An 11,494-nucleotide genomic window follows, 5' to 3' on the forward strand; every position below is an offset into this window, starting at 1 on the left:
TCTCTCTCTCTCTCTCTCTCTCTCTCACACACACACACACACACACACACACACCCCTACCTAAAATATTTCAAAGTACAAACCCCAGCTATGAGACTCTACAAACATATTTCATTTTTCTAACTAAATAATACCTTCATAATAAACTATGTGCACAGTTGCAGACAACAACCCCCTTTCTTCCACATCTGGCTCATCCCACACTGTGAGGAGCTTCACAGAAAGCCCAGTGGACATTCCAGCTCACACGTCCAAATTCTTCTCACCTTCCCTATATATCTACCCAGTGGCCGTCCTTTGTACCTAAGGATGTGTCTTCTGGTTGTTGGATCCCTGAGTAGCACAGACTTCGGGGATCTGTCTCAGCCATTAGGAGGGGATCCCAGCATCCCAGGTATCTGGATGGAGCATGGAAATATGGACGGGATGTGGTATATTGTAGGACACAACCCTTTAGCTTCTGTCTTAGTCACTGTTCTTCTGCTGTGACGAGACACCATGACCAAGGCAACTCTAATACGAGAAAGCATTTAGTTGGGGGCTTGATTACAGTTTCTGAGATTCAGTCCTTCACGGCAGGAAGCGTGACAGCATGCAGGCAAGCATGGTGTTGGAGAAGTAGTTGGGAGCTACATTCAGATCAGAAACAGAGACAGAGACAGAGACAGAGACAGAGACAGAGAGTCAAGTGTCTGGACTTGGCATGGGATTTTGAAACCTCAGAGCTCACTTTAGTGACACACTCCCTAAAACAAAGCCACACTTCTTAATCCCTCAAATCCTTTCAAATAGTGCCGCTCATCTATGAGCCTATGAGACCATTCTTATTCAAACCACTACTCATTTTATGGGAGGATAGGCATAGAGATCAACAATAATCTTTGTTTGTGCTGAAGGTATCTCTGTGATGGGTAATAGGTAAGGAAGTGTGGGGTTCTTCAACCATCTGTTAGATCAATGATCCTGTCAAGGTGCATGAGAGAAAATCAGTCTAGATCTACCCAGGGAATGGACAGATTTCCTGTATTAATCCAGCAGACTGCACTTCCCAATCTATTTGCCCCTTACAATTGAAAAGCAAATGATTGATGCTTTCCAGTCAACTCTCTCGAGACAGGGTTTCTCTGTGTAGCCCTGGCTGTCCTGGAATTCACTTTGTAGACCAGGCTGGCCTCTAACTCAGAAATCCGTCTGCCTCTGCCTCCCAAGTGCTGGGATTAAAGGCGTGCGCCACCATGCCCGGCGGTGATGTTTCTTCTTCAAGGTTTCCCTTCTAACTCCTACCCTTACAGCTAGAAATGGGTGTGAGCCTGCCCCCTTCTCAGGCTTGAATCTATGTCCCGTTCCTGTCCGGTTCTGAGTGAGAAGCTTCCGGGACTCCATCCTGATGAACTCACAGCTGTGAATTAATGGAAAGACAGACAGACAGACAGACAGACAGACAGACAGACAGACACACACACACACACACACACACACGTGTACATGTACATACACGTACACACATGCATGCACACATATACACACTCACACAGACACACATATTCACATATTCACATGTATGCACACATTCACACACATGCATGCACATGCACACATTCACACACATGCATTCACATGTACATTCACACATGTTCATTCACATGCACACACTTATACATGCACATGCACGCATTCATACACACATACACATGCACATGTACTCTCACATGCACGTGCGCGCACACACACACACACACACATACACACACACACACACATTTCCCCAGGAGCTGAGGAGCTAGGATGGAGGGCAGAGCCACAAGAGTGTGTGTGCAGAAATAAGGTCCAGTTGATGCTTTCATTCTTTCTTGGCAATCGTGTGTACTCACTGATCCTCTGTTAGCCACCTGGAGCTGTGAAGTGCTAGCCTGGCCCACCACAGGACGCTGCCCCAGGACAAACTAAATAAAATCCCTGTCATCAACAACTCTAGCCCAACCGAGGAGAGAAGGCTACCAACTAGTGACTTTCGGTGCAGGCTGAATAAAGAAGAGCGTTGTCTGGTGCTCAGTTGCTTTATGATCGTATCACAAGTCAGAGGGCCAGACAGCATCCCTACCCAGAGTAGGCGATTGGCTCAAGCGGGCAGCAGGCTGGGACCATGGCCAACACAGCTGCGTGAGGTAAAGGACTGAGCCAGTAGCAGCCTGGAGGAGGCTCTTACTAATGCATCTGTGCTGCAAAGGTGCGTACCAAGCACCTATGTGTTGCACATGGTATGTTACACACACTGTGCTCACATCCACAAGGATTCTAGTGAGAAAAACTAGATAAACCAACTAATTCTGCACAGGCAAGAGACAGAGAGGACCTAGAAGCTAAAGGAGAACCCTGTGATCTCGTGGCTAGGGACTCAAGGATGTGTTTTGCTGTGGTTTTCATGGCTTCGTCCCCGTTTTCTTTCCCATCTTTCACATGACAGGGCTCTCCCTTACAGGAGGACCAGCCTGGGAGGTTCTGAGAGCACAGACCAGTGTCTATGTGGCCATCCCTTTGGATCTCTTACGTTATTTGTCACGCATGGATCTTGGTTTGAAATAGATAGCTCCTGACTGAACTGTCTCCAAACCCAGCTTCTGGGATTTTAGTCGACAGAAGGGAACTGCATGAGGGAAGGGTTCTTTTTGTTTGTTGTGAGGCTGGGGGGGATTGGGTCGGTCTCTCTCTCTCTCTCTCTCTCTCTCTCTCTCTTTCATTCTTTGGCAGCGTCACCCATGTATATAGTGAATTTCAGTCCTTTTCATTGCCCTTCTCTACAACAAGGTCCCTCCCACTTCATGACTTCCTTTTACCTGGGATTCGCTCATTCAGTTAGAGTTGCTTACATGAAATGGGTAGTCTTTGGTTTTGCTTTTGGTTTTTTGTTTTGTTTTGTTTTGTTTTTTTCTTTTCTTTTCTTCTGGCCCAAGAGCCACTGCTCAGCAGCTACAACATTGAAGAAAGTGACATCTTCTCCCCCAGCAACAATTAACTGCCAATGGTTCCTGCCCATGAAGTGGACGGCCTCCTCCCATCCATGGTGAAATGTTAGCTGGACCAATCTTGTACAGGTTCAGTAAGTTTATGAGAGCAGTGGCCATGTCATGTCCAAAAGATGGACTTCTGCCCACCCCCATCCTCCGTCGATGTTCCCTGAGCCTTGGAGGGGAAATACAGTGTTTAGGGCAAAACACTCCACCATCACTTACTCTTGGCACTTTGATCAGTTATGAGTCTCTGCCTTAACTGCTCCTCTTTACTCAAAGAAGCTTCTCTGAGCAAGGCTGAGAACAGCACTAAACTATGGTTATAAATATGAGTCTTGAAAAGGCAGCTTGACCCTTTGAGGCAGGGTCTCACACTATAGCCCAGGCTGACCTCAAATACATGGTGATCCTTCTGCCTCAGCCTCCCAAGTGCTGGAATTACAGTATGTAATGAAGTAAAATCTGAACTCTTAAAGGTATCCAGCTACCAAAAGTCCCATCTCAGAAGCTGGGTACCAAATACTTAGAGAAGGAACGTTCAGGACCTATTCACCAAATGAGGAATTTGTCTGACTTCCCTCAACTGACTCTCACACATCACAGAGAGTCCATTCTTAGCATCTGTTACACTGATTGACAGGCCACTAATTTCCCCAATGAGAACCCATGCGTAAGTGTTAATTAGCAGCATCTGGTGTGAATCAGAAATACAGACACCAATTGAGGCAATTGTACTCATTATCTCTGGTGTATGGTCTTTCCCAATAAAACGTTAGATGATCCTGCTGAGGTGTGAATTCCCGAACCAGGCATCGACAGCCCCGGGAGCACGGTGTTAAAAAGTGTATGCATTTAGATCCTGTTCTCTGTGTGAGCATCTTTTAAAGAAGAATGCAGGCATGGTCCATGGCCCACAGGAATATGTCACGCAGCCATGGCCCGAAATTCAACTGAGCGCTAAATCTGAGGACATGAGGAGAGTGTGCACTACACTGTGGTGCCCTGTCTCAGTGATGAAGCCTTAGTGTGCCATCTCATCCGGCTTAGCTAGCTTACTGCCTGGGAAGAGTTCCCATGCCCCCCACCCTGCCCTCAAGCTTGTGATGTTCCCATGCCTCCCACCCTGCCCTCAAGCTTGTGATGTTCCCATGCCCCCCACCCTGCCCTCAAGCTTGTGATGTTCCCATGCCCCCCACCCTGCCCTCAGCCACTGCAGGTTTTGAGGAAAAGAGAAACAGAGAAACCAAACGAGCAACGTTTAGCTTTTCCCTCTGACTGTCCTTCCCAGAAACAGAAAACATCTAAACACTAAAGCACCAAGTCACATTCATTCTGACTTCTTGGCTGACCTGACTGTGAACATGGGGTCGGGCCTTGACATTTGCCCCATTCTCTAGTCCTTGCCCCAAATAGCATGCCGCTCAACCTGTATGCTCTCCCACTCTTGAATAAAAGGTGTTGGCAACCTCGAATCTGTCCCCTCTACCAGGGTTCAGTCCTCAAGTCACCAGCATGAACAAACATCGGAGTATCATTTAAAGCCGAGCACAGAATCCTCTTTCTCTTCACGTAGCCCAGTTCCTGGAGGTGAGTGGAAAGGAAAAACAACCCATTGAGGGATCACGGGGATCAGAAGTTGCAGAAAAGGGTCACGGCTAATTCCAAGGACAGGCTTCCTCTCCTGAAGCCAGGATTCAGAAGGGCAGCCATTACCATCAACCATAGGAGTGTGGCTGATCAAATTAAGAAATGTGTTTTAAAATTCAATTACACCCTCGGTGGAAATAGCCTCACTAATGGTTGGGGATAGAATTATACCCAGTCTATAACGCCTAACATTTCTAAACCCAATTTTGTGCATTATTCTAAAGGTTAATTCAAAATCCCTCTTCCAAATGGGAAGTTGAACACAACCAATGGAAGGAGGGCATCTGCTGACTGACTGAGGGTTTATCAGTGCTAAGAGTTCATTAGTTTTAATTAGCGTAATCACTAATGTTGCATTAACAGTTTAGTGAAGGAAAGTAATTACTCACACATCTACTGTATTAGATGGGAAGATTAGAATTCATTTTCCAAAAAAACGATTAGCATTTTGCCAATTAAACGAATCCCTTTTCCGTGCCAGCAGCCCTGTGACCTCCCTCACCCAAGATCATTTAAATGAAACATATTTTGCATCAAAAGATGGAACAGGGAGAAGTGAGGAATTAAGGCTGCATTTATTTCAGGCTCTTTCTCAGAGTTCAGAGTGTACAGGTCTCCACGAGTTCATAATACCCTTCCCTATTTGCATAGTCATTTGCTTCAGACTCCTCTGATTGTGCCCCTGTCAACCACGTGACACTGAAGCAATTAAAAAAAAAAAAAAAAAAAAGCTAGTGATGGCAGAAGATAAAACCAAAAGCAAGTGACCAGAAAGACTTAAGTGGAAGGGTCGTCACTTGGGTTTGATAGCAGGACAGGGTAGGGATGTTCTGCTGGCCCCATTCTGGATGCCAGTTTGGAGCAGGTTCGTCTGATCGCCTTAAAAATGCCTTGCTACCCATGGGATTTCCTTAAAGCTAGCGACTGAGTCCCTTGCTACCCATGGGAGTTCCTTAAAGCTAGCGACTGAGTCTCGAGCCTCCCGCTACTCCCTGCTTGGCGTGGAGGTCATTTCGGCTGTAGCTTGGCTTATAAGAACTTAGCGATTTGACCTCAGTACGCGCCATCTATACCAGATTGGTCAGCCTCTAGGAGAGCCCTCAACACTTCTTCCGATGCACCTTGTGCTCTCTCTGGCTTCCCTGATGCTTCTGTTCTTTGCTTAGACAAGCCACCTTCTGTCTTCGCTCAGTGTGATGACACCTCACACTAAGGACAGTAACTACCCCTCCGGTGTGAACTTCTAGAGCCCCATTGCATGTGGTCCCCTTTTAGTACCCATGGGACTTCCTTTCAGAACCCTCCCTCCCTGTGGATACTAAAGACCTTGAATTTTAGTATTGTTTTTTAATAAGAAATTTGAGCATCTGTTATATAAATAGCCTAGTATTTTCATATAACCCACTGTCTCAAAATGCAATAAATGTGGCAGAAAGCAAATTCCTGGAACCCCAATGGAAAATGTTCTAAGACTTTTTATTTATTAATAAACGTCAAAAAAAGCAAATAAATGGTGAAAGGGGCTCGCACTGGTTCACACACACTCTCCTTCCTCACTAACCTTTCCAGACTGGCAGGCGTAGCCTAGAATGTGACTCGATGTTTCTTGCTTTTGGATGCTCTGGATCTGAGCCATGGCTGTGCAGGCTTTGTCATCTAAGCGTGCCCACGTGAGCATCTGTGTGGGGTCCACGTAGATTATTTCTCAACACGATGTCTCCGCTGGGCTCTCGGGAGGTGAGCGATTTTGCGGTGCCAGACCGGAGTGTTTTTAAGCTAAATTCAGCCAATTACAACTAGGGCATTCCACACATTATTTCACGGACTCTCTCTCTCTCTCTCTCTCTCTCTCTCTCTCTCTCTCTCTCTCTCTCTCTCCTGGTTTTTATAGTTATTTAGGGCCTCGGGCACGGTCCATTGGTTGCTCCACCGAGAGCTCGGGCAGTGGGCGTGAGTTCTTTATCACTCAAGCCCACTCTCCAAGCCTTGGTTTTCGTGACTCTCTGTGGCTGTGGGAAGTACAGGGCTGAAGCATGGAGCAGGGAGCCCTCTGAGGCTATGTGTTCTTTACACCCACCAACCTCCTCCCAAAGACTTTAAAGCAGTGGTTCTCAACCCATGGATTGCAACCCTTTGGGGGGGGGGTCAAAGGATCCTTTCACAGAGGTTGCCTAAGATCATCATAGAACTTAGATATTTACATAACAATTCATAGCAGTAGCAAAATTACAGTCATGAAGTAGCAACGAAAATAATTTTATAATTGGGGGAGTCACCACAAACGAGGAACTGTTATTCAAGGGGCTCATCATCAGGAAGTTTGAGAACTGCTGCTTCAAACATCTCTACAATATACATTATAATAGCTAATGGAGCGCACATACTACACAGAATGGAGAAGATAGAACGCAGATGGGGGAGAGGCATGTGGAAGATAATATGCTCAGAGATGAGACTCTTGGGTCACTCTGCTGTCCTGGGCCAGCACTCGGCCAGCACTGGGGCAGCCTAGACCAACAGCAAGACTGGGGCCTCTGGGATTTCATGGTGGCTGGTGTTCAGCCAAGTTGTTTTCCAGTGTGAAAGTTAATCCCTCAAGATAGAGCAGCAAGTGAGGACCAAGAATCAAGGTCACCAAAGGTCACTAAAGGCTTCATTCCTATCTAAATGGCGGTATAATGGTATTTCTCGGTGGGGCGGGGGAAGGTGGTGTTACTTGTTTGGTTGACTAATTTTCCCTTTTTTGAGACAAAGTCTCATTTAGCCCAGGCTGGCCCAGAACTTGCTATCTAGTTGAGGATGAATAGAATGAGTTCTCAGTGCTCGAACCCCAGCTCCCAAGTGCTGGCGTTCCAGGCACCAATTGCCCTGGTTTCTACTTGACCTAGGTTTTAATATTGTTTTACAAACATCATTTCATACGACCTCCTGACAATGCTTTGAGGGAAATATTTTTCCCAAAAAGAAAATTGACTTAATCAACCACTATTGGACTCATATATAGGAAAGCCAAGAAAAACCTCCCAATACTCAGTAACGGTCCCAGCATGTCTCCAGGTCATTCAGTTCCACTCCCAACTTCAGCCCTGTGAGCTTTGTGACCTTGGGCAGGTGACTCATTCTCTCCATTGTGTTCCTGTTGGGATGCTTGAAAAAAAAAAAAAAAAAAAAAAAAAAAAACAGATGGGAAGGGGCTGGAGAGACGGCTCAGTGGTTAGAAGCACTGACTGCTCTTCCAGAGGTCCCAAGTTCAATTCCCAGCAACCACATGGTGGCTCACAACCATCTGTAATGGAATCTGATGCCCTCTTCTGGTGTGTCTGAGGACAGCAACAATGTACTCACATACATAAAATAAATAAAACCTTTAAAAAAATTAGATGGGAAAATAGACTTCTCAGAGACTTCTACAGGACCTACTACTGTAGGGTTCTCCATGAGAGTCCAAGGCCCCAGAGCACAGAAGAGCTGGGTTACCTGCCAGGTCTGCGCACTATATATCCATGAAGAAAATTGTTTTCTACTGTGGAAAAATAAATAAATAAATAAAATCACTTTAAAAATATTTACCTTCCATAGTGCCTAACACTTAGTAAGACTATATGTTAGTTGATTATTCTTTTCCCCATAAGAACTCTGAAGGGTAAGCTAGACCCATCAGTAGCAGGATTCTGGAACCCAGCCTGTCATGTCGCTGCTGAAGACAACTGTTCCCCTTGGAGTGGAATGTAGAAGAAGAATCAGTAGGCCATCAGTAGCTTACCATGCAAGGGCTAAGAGAAGTACCCCTTAGAGCTCAGGTCCCACAGGAGAGCACACACGCAAGTTTCTGAAACTTAAAACTTGACAGCAGAGCTCCTCTGACACACCTCCCTGTTGGTGACAGTCACTACTAAGAGGCCATGGCCGTGTATTGTGCATATGTGTTCATATGTGCATCGCACATCAGTGCTTGCATAGACTTGTGTATGTATATGCCTATGTGTACTTATATGTATGTATGTATGTGTTCATACATACTCTATAGGAAGGGAAGCCAGGCTTTGTAGTTAGCCAGAGAGAGTTGGGAGAGAGTTCCTCTGAGAATCAACATGGCAAGTATGAAAGACAGACCTTCCCTGGCCTCTGAACCGAGTGAACTGGAGCAAGCTGAGGGAACGGTTGCTCAGAAGTAGTCGAAGTTACTTTTGTCTCAAGAGGGTAGCCTGGGAAACCGCTTCAGATGGAGGCTTTATGCCTGACTCACTACAGAGTACCACTGTGAGTCAGATCCTACAAACTAGTTTAAGACAAAACCTTGAGATGCAGGAGAGGGGGAACAGAAGGTATGCATATCTGGGCAGGGGTGCGCATGTGTCCAGAGTCAAGAGATGTCAAAATGAAACCTATGCTGCTATTTACCAGTCCTGTATCCTTAGGCATGTTACTAGTAAAGCCCACTTCTTCTGATAAAAAAATTACGAATCACAGTCCCTATGTCACAAGGAAGATCCTCGTCAAAACTGCAGTTAATTAGAATTGATGTCTGTACCACACACACCGAGGGACACTGTGTCTGTTTTACTCATAGCTATATACCTGTGGCCTTTAGTATATGCCCAAAACGAGTGCTTATTAAGTGTTTACAGATCAGAACATGTTGCCATGGGTCTGATTTTGAGAGTATTTATGGACACATTGCCACGAAGAAGAGAAAGTGGGGGGTTTCCATGATGGAAGCTGCCTGGAGATGAGGAGGCTATGGAGGGGAGAGGCAGGGACAGGGTAGAAATGTGTCTGTTGGGACAGTGTTGGGGGGGGGGGTCCCAGGTGGTGTCCTGTCTCCGGAGGCTGTGACAGCACACCATCTCTCTGTGTGGACTTAGGACTTAGAAGAGTAATTGAGATAGTGTGAGCCCTGGAGACAGTGAAAAGACAAACAGCTATTCAGACCTTTTCTATACAGTGACCATGATCCAGAAGGAAAACCATCTGTGGGTCACTGTTGTCTACATAAAAATCAGCAGCAAACACCAAGAAAGCAATAAACGGATGAGTCAGGGGATCCTGTTGCTTATGATGGATGGTCATCCCGGTGCGTGCTGCTAGGGGGGACAGTACCTATTCCTTGGGTGTCTTTTTAAAGAGTCAGAAAGACATCAATATTGGATTTTCCTAGTTAAGAATACAGAATCCCAGTCCCTCCCTTCCTCAGGCGCCCGTGATGTCCTCGTTTCTTAGTGTGTGTGTGTATGTGGGCGTGTGTTCATGTGTGTGTACATGTATGTTCTGTACGTGCACGTGTGAATGCCAAACGACAGCCTCGATGTTATTTCTCAGACACATACCCCGTTTCTCTTCTCCCCTTTTCTGGAGACCAGTTTTCTCATTGGCCTGGAACTCACCGTGTAAACTGGGAGAGTCACAGGCCAGGGAGTCTCTGGGATCTGCCCGTCCTCTTCTTCTCAGCACTGGGACTACAAGTGTGCACTTGTAATACAAAGGATTGTTTTATTTTATTTTAATGTGGGTTCTGGGAATCAAAGCCAAGTCCAGCACTTTACCTACTGAGTTACTGCACACAAACTTGTGTGTGTGTGTGTGTGTGTGTGCATGTGTGTGTGCGCTCATGTATGTGTGTATGTGTGTATGTGTGTGTGTGCATGTGTATGTGTGTGCACATGTGTGTGTATGTGTGTGTGCGCTCATGTGTGTGTGTATGCATGTGTGTGTGCTCATGTATATGTGTGTGTATGTGTGTATGAGCTCATGTGTGTGTATGTGTGTGTGTGCTCATGTGTGTGTGTGTATGTGTGTATGAGCTCATGTGTGTGTGTGTATGTGTGTGTGTGCTCATGTGTGTGTGTGTATACTGCATCACAGTACAAGTGGGAAGGTCAGAGGACAACTTAAGAACATTTGCTCCCTTCTTCTACCATGTGGGTCCTGTGGCTGGAACTCAGGTTATCAGCTTGACAGTGAGTGCTTTTCCCACTGAGCCATCTCCCCTCACTCCTCTCATTTATATTACTACTCTAACATATTTATTAAAGTATAATTACATCATTCCCTCTTCCCTTTCCTCCTTCCAAAGACTTCCTTCTTCTCTCTCTCTCTCTCTCTCTCTCTCTCTTTCATGGCTTCTTTTCCTTTGTTAGTGTTACATCTATCCTTCTCTCTCTCTCTCTCTCATCTATCTATTATATATGTATACATATATAACTACCTGCGGAATCTGTTGTGTTACGTACACAATTTCAGAACTGATCACTTGGAATTATATCACTAATCAGCGGGTTCGTCCCTGGGGAAGACCAATTCTTCCCTACTCCATCATTCCTTACTTGCCTGTATTTCTTTGTCTAGGCGTGAGACCCCATGAGATTTCCCATTCCATATTAGCATGCTTACTGGGGTTGTTCTTCGGGTCTTGTTTAGGCAGCCACATTGTTGCGTTATCATGTCATTTCTAGGAGACACAATTTCACAGCAGATGTCCTGATCCTCTGGCTCTTACAATCTTTTACCCCTCTTCCATAAAGTTCAAGAGTTGTGCTGTAGATATTTCCGGTTGTGGCTGGGCACCTCATGACCGGTTGTTGCTCTTTGTATTTTGAGCAGCTGTGGTTTGTGTATTGGTCTTTATCTGTTACCGACAAGCTTCTTTGATGAAAAATGAGAGTTGCATTTATCAGGCAAAACCTGTTTGAGAGCTGACCCGGGGGTGTGGAGATAGCAGTGGGGATTAATCCCAAGATAGAAAGACAGGGTGAAAGAAAGAGAGAAAGAAAGAAAGAAAGAAAGAAAGAAAGAAAGAAAGAAAGAAAGAAAGAAAGAAAGAAAGAAGGGAGGGAGGGAGG

The 11,494-nt window shown here is 45.7% G+C and overlaps 1 protein-coding gene across 1 annotated transcript in view; it reads left to right on the forward strand.

The window, feature by feature from the left end:
• The window catches only part of Siah3 (siah E3 ubiquitin protein ligase family member 3), a 68,223-nt gene that overhangs the window by 55,191 nt on the left and 1,538 nt on the right, over nt 1-11,494 (forward strand). The window lies entirely within an intron of this gene.

The sequence above is a fragment of the Mus pahari genome, chromosome 8 (genome assembly GCF_900095145.1).
Source record: "Mus pahari chromosome 8, PAHARI_EIJ_v1.1, whole genome shotgun sequence".
NCBI classification, from domain to species: Eukaryota; Metazoa; Chordata; class Mammalia; order Rodentia; family Muridae; genus Mus; species Mus pahari.